This window comes from Ascaphus truei, chromosome 2 (genome assembly GCF_040206685.1).
Source record: "Ascaphus truei isolate aAscTru1 chromosome 2, aAscTru1.hap1, whole genome shotgun sequence".
NCBI lineage: Eukaryota > Metazoa > Chordata > Amphibia > Anura > Ascaphidae > Ascaphus > Ascaphus truei.
In genome coordinates this window covers 328,989,964-329,005,957 of record NC_134484.1, presented here as the reverse complement: position 1 = coordinate 329,005,957, position 15,994 = coordinate 328,989,964, and the positions used below count along the sequence as shown (strand labels likewise).

Sequence of the window (15,994 nt, the reverse complement as noted above, 5' to 3'; positions counted from 1 at the left end):
GTCCCTTGTTAATTAGTCCCGCAATCAGGCAAGCCTCTAGTGGAGCGCATCGTCCGGTGGTTAGAGTCCTGTTGGGAACTTTCCTCCTCGTTGTGAGGCCGCTTGGGGGTGTGTCGGTGGGGACATGCAGAAGGTGCGTGGGTGTGCTCTCGGTCAGCGGGGAACAGTCCGGATGGAGTACCATCCCGTCATCTGGGAGCAGGCTAGAGGACGGAGTGCTTGCAGAGGTGGGGGGGGATGCGGCACAGGTCGGGAGTGCCGGCGAGGTAAGCAGGAGTCCTGCTGGGTCGCTGGGGGGGATTTGCGAGGAGGAAGGTAGGGGGGGTATATTTAGATTAATGGGATAGGGGACTGAGAGGGGGAGGAAGCGTCTCCATCAGGCGGTGTAGGTGGGCTCGTGGGGTTAGTATACAGATGTGTGGGGGGGAGGGGGGTGTGGTGGGAGAGAGAGGGGACTGTGATCCGGGGGGGGGGGGGGGAAGGGGTGTGTGCGGAGAGTACTGGGTGTGGGGGGGGTCGGTGGATAGGTTGTTGGGAAGAAAGGGGGAGGATGGTTAGTAGACGTGTGGCTTGTGGCCTAATATTGGATACCCAGTCCTCCCGGTATCAGTCTCAGGCCGGGGGAGCGGGCACATCAGCGGGAGGCCTCTCGGTGAAGCAGCAAGAGGGAAGAGAAAGGCTGAGACCCGCTGTGGCTAAGGGGACAACACCAACATGGATCGTTTGGGTTGCGATGAATGAGGGAGAGGGGGGGGAGGGGGGGGGGGTGGGAGGACGGGAGAAAATTTGAGTTTTTGTCCCAGTTCTATTCAACTTCTTCGGGTAGGTGTTTGACAAGCTGGATCTGCTTGTGAGTGGGTTCTTGGGTCTGCTCTTTTGTTGTTGCTTCTTCAGGTTAACGTCTGAATGAGGGGGGGATGTTGATTAGACCCTAATGCTGCTTCTGACTTGCAAGACGCCCCGAGGCACGGGGGGGGTCTCTGAGGGTGTCAGTCTGGTTGGGACTCTGGGGGGTGGCTGCCGGGCTTGTGGAGGGGTTATTCCAAGAGCTTTTAAGGAATTCCTGAGACTCTTCTGTATCTGTGATAGTTAGGTAGCGGCCATTTCTGGGGACCACCAACTTGAAGGGAATCCCCATCTGTATCTGATGCCTTGTGCCCTGAGAATGGTAGTTAGGGGGTTCATTTCTCTTCATCTGCTGATTGTGACCGCAGACAGGTCAGCAAAGATTTGTAGAGTGTCTTCTCTAATCTGTAGGTCTCCTGCCCCTCTGCTGGCGGTCATAATTCTCTTCCTTTGCGGCATAGGCATGCAGTTTGACTATGATGTCTCTGCGGCGGTTGGGATCTGGAGATTTGGGTCCAAGGGCCCGATGAGCACGATCCATCTGTAGATCATGTTCTTGGAGGTCTGGCACTAGCATCAGGAAGACTTTGCGCAGGTAAGTCTGAATAGCGTCGGGGAGGATGGATTCAGGAACGTTTCTGATGTGCAGGTTTTGTCTTCACTGTCTATTTTCCTGGTCCTCCAGGGCATCCTTAAGCTCATTAACGAGGTGGCCAAGCCTGTTCACCTCGTCTTCAGAATTGGATTGGCCCAGACAAACCTCCTCCACTTTAGCTTCCAGTGTCAGCACGTGTGGCAAGATTACCTATGTCCGACCTGAGGCCTTCTAGAGCTGTAGACAGGTCCTCCTGGAACCCCCTCCTCATTTTATAAATAGGGCCTTGAAGAAGTCCCTGTCCAGGCCATGTTCTGGGATTTCAAACTGGGCCTGCTCCCCTCCTCTCCCGGTGTGGTCGGGGTTCGCACCGCCATCTTGGACATCGGCGGACGGCTCCATCTGGCGTTGCGCGGGCGAGAAAAACTTAGTGACCGTGTTTTGGGTCCGTTTGTTTTTCGTCAGCATTGCGCCTACTTCGGGGGAGGTTTTGAGGGCTTTCCGGGGGAATTTTGCTGCGTGGAAAGTGCTCGGTCTAGCGTTTGCTTAGGAGGGTGTCGGGAAGCTCCCTTCTCAAATGACCATCTTCGTTGACGTCACTGGAAGTCAGCCCTGATACCCATCTTTAATGCAGCTACTTACTCGCAGGCACACTTATTCAATTAGTGCTTGGCACAGCACTAGAAGCTCCCCCTTGTGTCGCGAATACAGTTTGCACCTTTCTCATTCATTCATACTACTGCAGCTAACTGCTGGGGCTACAAAACAAGGACAATAAAGATAGTGTTGGGGAAAACAGGGCATTATGTTGACCATACAGTTTAACCCCTTCAGTCCCAACAAGGATTAGGGCTAACCAGCCGGGCATACTACCTTTATTATTGGCCTGGTTAACCCTTCACCGCCAAAGCCCGATATAGACGTTTTCAGGCACAGGACCCTGCCCTGTCTAATGTTTTGGTTCCTAAGACATAAAGAGATAAAGTGACTTGCCCAGGGTGGCAGGAATCTGATCCTGGGATTCACACTGGACTTGCCCCCTTAAAAGTGTGCCATTACCACTGTGCTACTTATTCTCCCACTAACTACAAACATGACTCCAGCATGGACAATCTCAATTACCTGCCCTCTCACCTCTCTCATGCCAAAACAGTACCCAGGAACTTGGAAGATCATTGTCTAACATTTGAACTGTAGCCCTCTTTCCCCCTAAATAGAGAGACTACCGGTGCTACCTGTTGGCTCACAGAGGGCCCAAGCCTCCGCCACGGGGAGTCTGGGGCGGTATAATTATCGTCTCGGTGCAGCGCCTCCACCTGCGAGGGATCCCAGCATGGTGGGAGGAGCCTCTCACATAACCAATAGTAATAGTAAACACACATGATATATAATAACAACCTTTACTGATAACACATAACATAAGACCACCACATAGTATAGTGAACACCCAGCCCAGTACCACCAGTGAGTGTCCCAAAGTACATCGGGTGCTAGACACCAATACCCTGATGTCCCTTTCCTAATGTCCAGCCCACCCAAAAGTGTAGGGAGTAGTGATATCCCGTGAACTGTTGGTGCACTTTGTAGAGGTACCTGCCAAGTACTCCAGTACTCAGTGCGGCCGACTTAGCAACAAGAATCCGTCTGATTCAGCGACGTGGGCCTCCGCGATGGTGTCCTCCTCTGCGTTGGGTGGACTCAGGTAGGAGGGTTTCACCTTTAAGAGTCTTTGATAACACCGCGATTACCGTGCGGCGTCTTCACTCTGTCCCTGACACTACAGTAAAATGGGGAAGCGTCCCTATCAAAGGGCCTTCCCTGAAGCAGCCACAAACTACACGTGATTCAGGCCTATATGGGCCCTATGGGGATTCCCTGGCCTAGTCTGAGTGCCACTGACACTCAGACTCTACCATCTCCTTCTCTGTCCTGGCTCCAACTGACTAGCGTGTCTTTTGCCAGCGAAATGTATCCACTCAGGCAGGGGAATGCTGCAGCACCATTGGCTGTGTGGGGCCATGTGTTTTCTGCAGCACCAGTGGCTGCTGGGGGTTGTAGTTCCCCCCTGGGATCCTTTCCCTTTAATGGCCGCCGCAACCGCAACTGAGGACATTCTGAGCATGGGCAAACCCTCCTCGCATGCGCGGCCAATCACAACATGGTGGCGCCCTGCAAAGGGAGCCACCGGAGCCTTTAGTTAGCCCGTCGCCCAAGCCACCAGCACCTGCACGCTCCCGGCACTAATCAGAGGCACCCCGCACCACCCTCCAGCAGCCGCGCGCCCCCGCAACACTCCCGGCACCCGCCGTCGCAGCAGAGGTAAGGGGAGCAGAGGAACCCAGAGGGAGACCTGACCACAGAACCATGATATGAAATCATTCACCAATCTTCCACATTAAGTACAAACTGTCACCAAAAGATGCATTGACTTTGTGTGCATACAGTATGTATATCTCAGGGTTCAGTTTCTCCCTGCAAACCTAATTTTCAGGAGCAAAGAGAGTACAAAAACACTTTCACCATACTTACCTTAATGAACTAGTTGTTTTGCAACATACAGCAGGCTACTCAAACGTTGAAGGGATTACTTATCAATCAGATTAAAAAAGGTAAACATACATGTAACTGTTGCTGAAAAGATGCATGGCCCTTGCAATTAACTAAGCTTTACATTTTGTCACTGTGGAAATTATCATCAATCAATACCAGCTGCTAAATTTAAGATGTTAGGGATCATAATGTTATTGTATTGCTAGAATAGAAAGTTACACGTTATGTTACATTTTAAGAACAAGAGAGACTTGCTTCTGTTAACTAGATACTATTTGCACACACTTTGTGTTGCATCCAGTGATTGAACTGTGCGGGTAATTGGGAGTACAGACTACTTTAACTCTATTTTTATATTTCCTCACCTAGCGTACTACTTATTTTTTTTTATAAGCTTGCTATTCCACTCTTTTTTAAAAATAAATCATCTCCCTCTTTCTATTTTTAAAGCACAAATACTGCTTAAATCTTTGTTTGTAAGAGCTTTGCCCCAATATTAAATACATGTATATCTTTTGTAAATCACTCACTCCACTCACCACTGGATAGGGAATACACCCGCTCCTGGCTAACTGCCCTCAGCTTGTACCGGTCAGGGAAGGCACCCGCTCCCAGTATGATGTTTCCAGTGGTCCGGTGGTTTCTCAATAAGAGATTCACAAACTCACAATAAAGCTGCTGACATAGAACACTGCACTGCTCCACCCAATCTTTGAATGAATAAGTGCAAAAAACTCCAAAAAGGGTCAATGAATGGGGAACAATTACTGATAAAGCCTCAACCCAAATTTGGTCTTTTGGAAACAGGTTTAATATCTGTTCCTTTTGTTACAACGTTAAATTGTAAGAGTCTAGATATTTAAACAAAATTATACATCATTACTGGCAGATTTTGGTGAATGATCCTTTTTTGGGTTGTAGATTGCCAGCAAAACCTTGTGTGATCTTTAGGAAAAGTTAAAATCTTACAAATTCACTTGCACCAAGTGATATCAATGTTAAAATCACCAATGTTAATACAAATGTGGTTACCTTCTAAACCTACAGGCAATTTTATTTGTGGGAAATGTTTAGCTTGCAAGCATATTCATAACAATCGCAAGAGTTTTTCTGGTATAAATTCAGATAACATTTATAACATCAAAGATTGTATATCATGTACAACTTCACATGTGGTGTACCTCCTTGAGTGTCCCTGTGGTCTCCTAAATGTGGGTAGGACCAGCAGGCACTTGAGGAGGCGCATCTGGGAACATATTCGCACTATTAAAATTGGATTTCTACAACACAGTGTCTCTAGACATTTTAAGACCCATCACTCTCAGGACCCTACATATCTTAAATATAAAGGTATTCAGGCTATACCCACAGACTGGAGGGGTGGAGATAGGATAAAGGTACTCTCTAGACAAGAGAGTTACTGGATATTCCAATTGAACACCATGGTTCCTATGGGGCTAAATGAGGAGCTTGATATTATATCACTCCTATAATCTCTTTCATGTGTATCTATAAGAGCCTATCTATAAGAAGAATCTATCTTTCATTTCTATATATTTGTCTATACCTGCCGTTGATATTTTGGACCATAATAATTTTTATTAATTTTTTTTAAGTCCAAATAGTAACATCAATAATGGTTCTCTACTTCTAAGTAATCCATTTGACTCTAATGTTGACTTTTTTTGTCATTCCAGACTCCCAAGGTTATAATATCTATTTGCTATGGAATCTTTCAAGTTATGTATAGTTAGAATTTTCAGCCAAATGTATCATTTCTGTGATTAGTTTTTACAAGTGATTTTTGTAGGATGTGATCTTGCATGTTCACTCTGAAGTAATTACAGCTGTTTGTTTAATTGCTTAATAGATCCACCAATGGGCTATGGGGTGGCTTAATTGTCTTGTAACCCTACGCCCATTTTCAAGTTGCATTTGGGTTTAAATTGCACACATTTCCAGTATCAATCATTCCCTGATGAAGTATCTTTTATGATACGAAACGCGTTGGATAGGAAATAGATTGTGCGTTTTTTATTTCATTTTTACTCTACATATATATTTTGCTATTTAGTATTTTTTTATAATAAATTCCCCCTTTTTGATGCTTTTTTGCACTTATTCATTCAAAGATTGGGCGGAGCAGGGCAGTGTTCTTTGTCTGCAGCTTTATTGTGTTTGTGAATCTTTCATTGTGAAATAATGGGACCACTGGAAACATCATACTGGGAGCGGGTGCCTTCCCTGACCGGTACAAGCTGAGGGCAGTTAGCTGGGAGCAGGTGTTTTTCCTGAGTGGAGCCAGACGTGAAGTGGATCAGCTGGTCTACACTACAAACTACTGAGACGTGAACTGACTGCACTGACAAGCTGAGAGCGGGTGCTTTCCCTATCAGCATTGCCTGAACCACAGTTACTGCTACTTTTGTTGCCCTTGCTAACAGCTACATTCAAAAACCCACAAGGAGCCTGTGGTAACTTTACTGACTGCACTGACAAGCTGAGAGCGGATGCTTTCCCTATCCGCATTGCCCTTGTTGCCCTTGCTAACAGCTACATTTATAACGCGCAAGAAACTTCTGATAACTTTACTGCCTGCTCTGACGAGCTGAGAGTGGGTGTTTTCTCTATCAGCATTGCCTTAACCACAGGACTGCTACTTTTGTTGCCTTTGCTAACAGTTGCATTCACAACGCACAAGGAGCCTCTGGTAACTTTGTATTGTTTCAATTTTATGTTTGCTTAATTAATATAGTGCTTTTTCATAGCTCTCATTTGTGTTTCTTATATTTCTATATGAAATATTTTTCTATTTTGGAACATGTTTTTTGCGCTGGGATCTTTTTCTTTATATTATCATTGATGTGACTCATAAATGTTTGTAACCGAGCCTCATTACCTTTCCATATAATTAAAATGTTGTCGATATAACGCCGCCATAGGACCAAGTCCGCACCGAGCCCCGGGTAGGACCAGATGGTGTCATCCTCCCAGAGTCCCATAAATAGGTTAGCGTAGCTCGGTGCAAACTTGGTACCCATGGCGGTGCTGCATTTTTGTAAAAAGCATTGACCATTAAGACTGAAATAATTGTGATTTAAAATAAAATCAAAGCCTTCCAGAATAAAATTAGACTGGCTCTCCAACATTTCTGGATCTTGCACTAAAATATTTTTAATCGCAGAACACCCCTGTACATGTCCAATGGACATGTACAGGGATGTTACGTCACACTTAAAATCAGGCCCAGGTCCTCCCATTTAAAATTCTCTAAAACTTTTAAAACATCCGTTGTGTCTTTTTAAATACGATCTAAGGATTTTGACATATTTTTGCAGATACTTGTCTAAATATTCGGACAGATTTTGTAACATGACCCAATACCCGAAATTATGATTTGATAATGATGAATGTGATTTATGATTGATGAAATTATGATTTATGATTGATGAAATTATGATTTGTGGACTTTGGGTAGAAAGTAGAAAAAAAGTAGCCTTGGATTTTCTACCATTAAATATTCGGACTCTTTTTTGTTTAGGATCCCTGAAGCCTTCCATTTATCTAAGAGCGCTAATAATTCTTTTTGATATAGATATGTAGGGTCGTTTCAAGTTTCACTCAAGTATTACAGTAGCATCACCCAGAAGTCTATCTGCTTCTTTACATAGTCTACCCTATTCATTATTTCGACCACCACTCTTTGTCTGCTTGCTTTAGGACTAATGTTTTGTTATCTGATAGATTCTTCACTGCCTCTCGTTCTGTTTTTGACAAGTTATGTTTAAATTTACTTCTGCTTAAAGCCATTTTTTCAAAATCATTCGTGATTAGTTTTTTGAAAACATCCCAAAAATTCCCCTAACTACCTCAAGAGTAGAACGTGGATTTCTTTTTTAGGTCTGTATGGGTATATTGTGGATTCACACTACAGTAGATATGCCATTTGGGAGGTCAACCTTAGGGTTACCCCAGTTCCTGAGTTCTGCATCTTTGCTAATAAAAAATCTTTTTTACAGTCAATTTTCTTATGTATTTACTAGCATCTATGTATAGTCTTAAGCGCCAGTCCTGTTTTTTTGGTTTTGTATAATGCATTATACTCACTGGTTATGTAAACCCCAAAGTATTTTATGGCTTTGGGTTGCCAGTTGATATCAAAATTAAGTTCCATCAAATTAATCATCTCCCTCTTGAGGTTGATATTTAGCACCTCTGATTTGCTGTTGTTAATTTTGAAGCCCAGTAATTTGTTAAAGTGGGAGAGCTCGCCGAAACAAGTTGGGCAGAGAGGTAAGGGGCCTGGAGAGTGTTAGTAATATATCATCGGCGAACAGGGTAAATGTAAACACCTGGTCCCCCGCCTGAATCCCCGATAGTGTTAACATTATTCCGTATATGGGCCACTAAGAGTTCCATACAGAAAGCAAATAAGAGTGGGGAGAGTGGACATCTCTGGTGTGTAAAAACAGAAAGTCAAAACAGAAATATTTGTTTTACATTCCTGGTATGTTCCATTTTTAGTAGGGATCAGGTCCAATGAAAACCGTGGCTAATTACTCTGGCTGTGGGGATGGTGTAAAGAGACAGGATTGCTTTTAGGAATGCACATTTGAAGCCAAAAGCCTTCAGAGTTTCATGCATGTAGGGCCAGTTTCGGCATCAAGACCGAGCAACATACAGGGGATCTCATTTCTCTGTGCCAGCGCGGCTCAAGCCAATAATCCGTCTAATATTGTCAGCGGCTTGTTTCCCTTGGGTGACGTATATTTACTTTTTTTCTTTACTGTGCTGAATAGATGGTAAAAATGTGAAATATGCCTAGTTGTATTGGCAAAAGAGTGAGATTGGGAAGGTGGCGTGTAGTTATTGTGATTATGGCAGGAAAGGAGGAGTATGGAGTGGAACCCAGAGAAAACTACTACTACTAAAAAATCAGCAGTTGAATTTTAGCCCCAGCAGCTTTATAATCCTAAAAGAAAATAAACTGAAAGGGAAGCTTCCTTGACAATGTCATCATCATCATCCTCCTCCTCAATGCAGCTGTATTAACATTACTAAAATCCCTTCTCTATCTCCTGAAAGTAGTAGTGGTGTTGTCGTGGGGGACAATCAGGGCATCAGGGTGGAATAGGTTGTCCAGAAAGTACTACGTGTTCCTGGCACCCCTCGAAGTGGCTTAGAGAGATTTGTGGAAATTTATTACCTGTACTCCTCCCTTTATGAAGTATGCTTCTGGTAAAAGGTTTGGCCTTACATATATGGAAAACAAAAGAACAGATCCTGCACTCCTACCAATTAAAATAATAGTAATAGTAATAAAATATACTAGTGACATGTTTACATTTAGAACCTAAACCTGTGTAACAAAGGAGTCAATTGGTTGCATCTTTTGATCAAAACATGATTCAAGCCTAAAGACCTCGTCAAGGTAAACTCCGTTTATAAGGTACCTACACTGAATATATGTAATTTCTTATTGTCCTGTGGACTAAACTTTATGAAATTTGTGAAAGTGCCCCGAAGGGGTAAAATATATGAAGTATATGCTTTTGTGATTTAGTGCAATTAAAAGCTGGCCAAAGGCAGTATCAGAGTTCCCTTTATTTACTGTATAAAGGTGAACCGGGAGTGCACAAATACCCTGGTGGGAAATATTAAAACTTACACACATCTCTTCTTTCTGTCAGCCATAGACACCCACTTGCTCTTCAGTGATGCGTGATGTGTAGACTGACAATTAGGTGTATTATACCGTTATGCTAATTGGAGAATTGGTAGGGACTCTAAGCGGAAGGGAGGAGCCATATACCTCCAAGGAACTGCCCTGTAAAGCAAAAGCCAGGTGAGCCAATAACCTATCCCTATGACGCAATGAATAAGTAACACTATTATTATAAATATAAATTAAAGGGTTGGCCTTACATACTGTATATGGAAAACAAAAGAACAGATCCTGTGCTCCTACCAATTTGGGCTAAAATATATTAGTCACATTTTTACATTTAGAACCTAAGTCTGTGTGACATAAAGGGAGGAGCGCAGGTACTATGTACAGTCTTCCACAAATGTTACAGTAGGCCAATTCTTTTCCATGCTGCATACTCCATAAGGGAATTTAATTCTAGTATTACTGATACATTGCATCATAGGGGTAGGTTTTGGCTTGGAGCCTGTAGGCAGTATCCTCTGTTCTCTCGTCTCGTAGTTGGTACATGCGTCACAGCTCCACCACCTCAACATCTGGAGGAATTCCATGATGCCCACAGAAGCTTGTGGATGAATTTCAAACGTGTTCTCTCGTCTCGTAGTTGGTACATGCGTCACAGCTCCACCACCTCAACATCTGGAGGAATTCCATGATGCCCACAGAAGCTTGTGCATGAATTTCAAACGTAGAATGATCCCAACGCGTTTCACTGAATCATTGTCTTCCTCATGGATATTCCTTATAGTCTCTCTTCCGCCTTTTATAGTACATTACTTGTCAACATCCAATAGAATTTAGAGAACATTATATTGAAGATCAAGTTTGTTTAAAACATACAGTGTTAAATGAGGATGCTTCTAAAATACCATTGCCCCATTGTATATTTAGAATTACGTTTTGTGCCTATTCATATTATCTTTAATAAAACAGCTAACTGGACTATACATATAAATCATATAAAACATTTAAACAACATTGGTGTGGTTTTTCATGTACTTCTTACTCTATTCTTCCCATACATTATTATTCTAAATCTTACAGAATGTTATAGACTTGAAACTAAAAATGAAGAGAGAAAGTATTAATAGCAAGTTAGTACAGTGAACATCAATGTTGGTTATAAATACATGCTCTTAGGTCAATTCATGAGGAACAACCTAATCAATGCTGCTAATGATTTGTTCCTGTCAATGCATATATTCTAAAAATAAATGTTATTAAATAAAAGCATCTTTTCAAATGGTGTCTTAGTTAAACACCCTTAAAAAGATATACATATTAGTATTTTATAACACAAAGTTTTAATAAGAGAGTCACCCTTCTTGGTATCATTGAGTTGTTCTTGGATATACCTCATAGCATATACCAATAATATTGGTCCTAATCTGTGTACTTTATAATTTCACTTGTTAATTAAATACTTCCATTCTACGTTCTATTATGTTACACAGAAATTCACTGTCTAGTAATCTACTAGTTCTCTGTGTTAAAACGAAAGGATCTTCCAAAAATAGATAAAGATCTTTAAAAACCATATTAAAATGTTTATGCCCATACAGATAATAAGTCGAAATTTTCGTATCAGGAAACATAAATGGTATAACAACCTTTTTTTTACATAACAAAATATCACTGTACAGGGAACACATTTTAAATTATTCAAACAAACTGTTCCACATCTAAGGCTAAGCTCATACACTCCGCTTGCTTGCGAGAGTGGGAGCTCCATCTGTGCTCAGTGTTGCAGGCATTTGGGGGCGTGGCGGAGGCGTGACGGGGGCGTCACGGAGACATCACAAAGCTGGTTTGCCCTCATTGGCTGAACCAGCTCACGTGATGCTGACGTCATGCAGCAGCCGCCCGAGAAGGCAGCATTTAATGTCTTCTCAAAACGCTGCCGCGTCAACACGCTACTTTGCCAGTAAGCGCGCAGGCACTTGGCTAACTACAATAATCAAGTACTGCATTGTGCCTGACGCGCGCACGCGCACATAGCGAAGCCGCCACTATAAGATCAGCCTAATTGACACAGGCCTGGAATACTGAAACTGTTAACAGGGTGCCAGCATCACATAATCTATCTAAAAAAGGGATTCAGGTCAATATCCACGTTCAATCTAAAAGGTTTTAGAGTTCCTAGTTTGTAAATCCATAAAGTTTCTTTTTGTGAGCGGTCTCTTACTCTATCTCCTCCCCTCTATTTGGGTGAGACATATTCTATACCCCTATAACGTATGGCTCTAGGGTCAGAATTATGGCAGTTCTTAAAGTGATACACGATGAAATTCTAGCTCATTAGCAATATTTCTAATGTGCTCCAGAATTCTTATTCTGAGTTTTCTTGTGGTCCGGCCTACATACTGCTGGCCGCAAGGGCACGCTGACACATAACAATCAATTTTACAATTGATCATGATGTTAATGGAAAGTGTTTCACCATTTTTTTTTCTAGGTAAAATCTGTTGTTTTATTTATATCATACCTATAAACTTTGCAGTTGGCATGGCTGAAAAAGCCTTTCAATCTATCTTGTAACCAATTTTCCTTGTTCTTTATTAAGGGATCACTTCTCCTAAAGGCACTGGCTGCCAACTTATCCTTTAAATTGTGAGCTTTAGTGAAGACTACATGGGGCCTTTCAGGTAAGGAATTATAAAGCACTGGATCTTATTTAAGTATACTCCAGGGTTTTTCTAAGATAATCTATACTGTGTAATTAATGGAATGACATTTTTCACAGTCTCAGTTCCTGAAGCTTTCTGCCTCATCACAAACATGGCTATGCAAGGGTATTCGGCACCCTAGCTGAGTCTTCAGCCTATGTTACAGAGTAGTCCCTCACTTTCATACCCCCGCCTCCTTTCTCACCCCCTCCTCCTCCTCCTCTCTTATCCCCCTCCTCATCTTCTGACTCCTCCCGCTTCTCTTCTCTCACCCCCTTCTCCTTTTCTCTCACCCCCATCTCCTCCTCTTTTCTCACCCCCCTCCTCAACTTCTCTCACCCCTCCCCCTCCTCTCACCCCCTCCTCCTCTTCTATCACCCCTCCTCCTCCTCTTCTCTCACCCCCTCTTCTTTCACTTCCTCTGCTTCTCTCAACCCTTCCTCCTCTTCCCTCACCTCTTCTTCTTTCACCCCTCTTCTCTCACTCCTTCATCCTCTTCTCTCACCCCCTCCTCTTCTCACCCTCTCCTCTTCTTCCTTCTCCTCATCATCACTATGATGTTTCGATAACGGATGTACTTGGCACTGGTAGACTAATCAGTAATAGTGGTTATGATGATGAGGGTGTGGTGGCTGCTCCAGCACAAGCTGATACTGGTAGTGGGCAGCATAGACATGTGAAAAAGGGGTCCTCTGCTGATAGATAAACACGTGGACCAGTTATGTCTAATCCAGTGCACTAACCTACAATTGGCAAAGCTTTTGATAGGGTGCGCACATACAATCGCTCGCATGATTGTGCCATTATGCTGAATGGCAAATTGGCAAATTGGTCAAAATGCTTGCAGTTGATATGCTGCACTTTAGCTTTGTAGAGGGTAAGGCTAAGGCCCTGCTCCCCCAGTCAGCACGCCCGCACTGTAGACAGGTGGTGCGCTGAAAGGCAATTGACCGCTACCTGCGGTCTGTAGGGAGCTGGAGCGGGAGGGAGCATGGTTTGAGCGGAGGGTCCGTCCGTTCGTCCGTCCCCTCGCCGAAATCACAAGCTTCTTGTAGCTCCGGCTGGCTGATGCGTCACAGCATGCAGTCAGTCAGCCACGCCGGAAGGAGCCAGCGGGGACATCAACAACAGAGGCAAGCAGCTGGTGATTCGCGGCCGTGCGCGCCGCCGGCCGCAGCGGGACCAAAGCCTAAGGCCAAAATCAGAAGAGAAAACTAAACACAAGGACATTTTAGAGGCAAAAACAAACCCAAAACACTGGGTCAAATGAGCATTTCTATTTAACCTACAGTAAAAAATCTTATTGCAGCTACAACAGCTTTTCAATAATTTTAATAATGCAAAATGTATGTTTATAATTGTACCTTTTGTTTTAGGAGAAGGCGTGACATAGCAGTAAATTGGGTAAAGCAGCAGTCAACCCTCCTTGTTACTTATTTAATGTGTATTTCATAATCAGGCTTTATTGCTGTCACGGTAGACCGGGTCTTTGAACACATTTATATTTTGGGGGGTCATTCAATAGGCAAAACAAGGCAGTGAAATAAAATGGGGTTTATTTTGATAAAACCTCAGAAATACAACAAAACACAAAATAGAGGAATATACACACTTACTGGGGTCTGGGGTTTGAGATCGAGCCTTTCCTAGGTGCAGGGCGCTCGCTTCCAAGGGCTTACCCTGATCGAAACCTTGTTCCGGACATCCTAGACCGAGATACAACAGAAAACCCTGACCGGGACCTAGTCCAGATAGTCCTGGAACTGTTTTCGGCAGGAACTCCTGACCACGACCGCTATGTTCTAAAATGAGAACTTGGTCCTCGCGTCTGACATAGTCCCTGCTAGACTTTTCTAGCTTATAAAAAAAGCCGTTTGCTCTGCTATTTGGAACAGAGCAACTTTGAAAAGCCCGCCCTAGTTTCATTGACACAAGCCACAAAATTGTCTGGTCCTCTGATTCGGCCGTCTCCTTTGATACACTCTGCTAAGCTATCCTTAGCATGGAGGTAGGAGGAACGACCAATCAGAGCATTGGAGCATTCCTCCCTGCCAGCCAATAGATACAGGGGCTCATCTCTGGGCTGACGTCAGAGGAGGAGGCTTGCCAAGCCGGCTCGAAAAGCCTGGTGAGTGGGAAATAATATTTAGCCAATGGGAGAAGCGCCTACGTGCTGTATCTCTGCCAGGTAACTCATTACCACCCACTGGGCAGGCTCCACCAAGTCTATCAGATACAAGAGGTGTCCCCCTAGGGTGCCCTTTGTACTCTGAACTTGGCAATTTACCCTTCCTCGCACACCAAACAGTCTTCTCACCTCTGGATAGCCTCTCCTCTTTGAACTATGGACTCTATACAGACATGCCGGCGTCTATGCTGATGCCCTGGCTGACTGTATAGAGTCTTATAGCAAATGTCTAAAACCTTAAGTACACTTTAATAAATATACACATTGTGGAACCTTATACTTATAAGGGAAATGGATTTGGGATATTTGGGCTCGAAATCCAGGAATCTGGGGGACACTGGGTTGCCCCGGTGTAATTCACCCCGCGTACCGACAAATCATGTCTGCTCGCTGGAGAGAATTTAAGGACTACCAGCAACTTCGGTCCCTGAACTCCTGCAAACAAAATAATTGTATTTCTACCCAAATATCCCCCCTAAAACTGACACATAAGAAATCTCACAGTTCTAAGGCCAGGGGAACATGAACACAGAAAAAAGCAGGGCTCACTCTATTTTAAACATGTATTGTCCCTGGCTTATGGTGCTTAAGTAGCTACCAGCGTCCCCACGGTTTCAGGGGTAACCAGAGGGCATAACCTTTATTATGTAGCTTGGTTACCCCCTCCCATCCCAATTGCTCTGGTAACATCCAATCCATTTGTATTTTTTTTCTCTTTTAGGAAATCAATATGGCAGCAGGGTGTGTCTCACTCCTGCATGGTCATTGGAAGTCACAACGTCATCGTGGCGTGGCGGTACAAATTCCCGTTGGATGACACCAGTATCTTGATTTTTGAAAACTTTTTACTGTCAAATCCAATTCAATCTCTTCTAAACTAGGGGTCTCCGCAATGAAGAATGACACTGTTCAGCTGCAGAGAACTCCCATTGTTCTGATTAGGGGAAAACATGGGACAGAGCTATTTCTAACCAAGTTGAACTCCCAGTGTCAGTTTTAAGTGAACACTCCTATCTGTAAACTTTGTGGGGCAGTAATTTGTTCCTAAAAAAAAAATCTACTTCTCTTACACTGTTAACATTATAAAATAAAATTGTATTATTGTGTATGTAAAACTTTAAATCAATAAAATTAAAGTTAATTTAAAAAAAAAAAAAAAAAATACAATTTTTACCTAACTTTTGTAAAGCCTTTGCAGATTCTAGCCTCCAACAAAGATTATCATTGCCTGTTTAAGGCTTAGTAGCGTTTTGAGTTTCATATGAGTTTCTTAATCTTGTGGATCCAAGGGTATTAATTGTTATGAACAAAATTTTATCAGTTCATCCCTGGACAACTGGAGACAAATACGATGCCACGTAACAGCGATGCATCAATGAAGGCCCTTTGATCTGTTCAGGCCTAATGTAACAGATAACACCACTTGTTTACCATACATTTTC

General features: G+C 43.4%; 1 long non-coding RNA gene across 2 annotated transcripts in view; it reads left to right on the top strand.

The window, feature by feature from the left end:
* LOC142488699 (uncharacterized) overlaps positions 1-15,574 on the top strand; it is a 29,591-nt gene extending 14,017 nt beyond the window's left edge. The window contains exons 4-5 of one of the 2 annotated variants that reach the window (XR_012799593.1): positions 12,262-12,343; positions 15,274-15,574. This is a non-coding gene — a long non-coding RNA (uncharacterized LOC142488699). Of the gene's footprint in view, positions 1-1,307; positions 1,442-5,688; positions 7,924-12,261; positions 12,344-15,273 lie in introns of those variants that run through there. The other variant, XR_012799592.1, reaches the window with a different exon arrangement.
* Positions 15,575-15,994: the final 420 nt, after the last annotated feature.